The sequence below is a fragment of the Sapajus apella genome, unplaced genomic scaffold, assembly GCF_009761245.1.
Source record: "Sapajus apella isolate SASKATOON/1434 unplaced genomic scaffold, GSC_monkey_1.0 scaffold3, whole genome shotgun sequence".
NCBI classification, from domain to species: domain Eukaryota; kingdom Metazoa; phylum Chordata; class Mammalia; order Primates; family Cebidae; genus Sapajus; species Sapajus apella.
In genome coordinates this window covers 50,982,649-50,983,477 of record NW_022436943.1, presented here as the reverse complement: position 1 = coordinate 50,983,477, position 829 = coordinate 50,982,649, and positions in this window count along the sequence as shown.

Sequence of the window (829 nt, the reverse complement as noted above, 5' to 3'; positions counted from 1 at the left end):
AAAAAAAAAAAAAAAAAAAAAGAAAATTTAAACAAACAATCCCCGCCCCCCACAATTCCAATAAACTATAGGAGGAACTCTATTTAGAAATTTATTGGACTCAACCAACTTTATGGACCTCTTGGGTCAGATATGCAGATTTCAAAGGCCCTGGCCAATGTCAAGGGGTAACTGCGCTCTCTCTCTGGATACAGTCAGAAAGGCCTGGGCCTTGCTTCCTAGTAGCTAGAGAGTGATGGGCTGTCATGTAACCTCTGGATGTCCTTACCTGTCAGTTGAGGGGATGAGTTCTAATGCGCATTTTATAGGATTGTAGTGAAGGTTAAATGATGTAATGAATGGCTGCAAAGGTTCTGAAATGTAGTTGATTCTCAACAAATTGTTATGATTGTTATATTACAATGCTACTATTTACCTTAGTGATGATTTTCCCCTTTTCTTTATTTCCTCTTTCTTCCTCCATTCTTCCTTACTCCCCTTCCTCCTTCCTTATTTCCTTTCCTTTTTTCTACTTCTTTTCTCTTTGTGTGTGTTTTGAGACAGGGTGTCGCTGTCGCCCAGGCTGGAGTGCAGTGGTGTGATCATGGCTCGCCACAGCCTCAACCTCCTACACTCGAGTGATCCTCCCACTTCAGCCTCCTGAGTAGCTGGGACTACAGGCACATGCCACCTTACCCTGCTAATTTTTGTATTCTTTTTTTTTTTAAGAGACAAGGCTCTACTATGTTGACCAGGCTGGTCTCAAGCTCCTGAGGCCAAGAAATCTGCCCGCTTCAGCCTCCTGAGTAGCTGGGACTACAGGCACATGGCACCTTGCCCTGCTGATTTT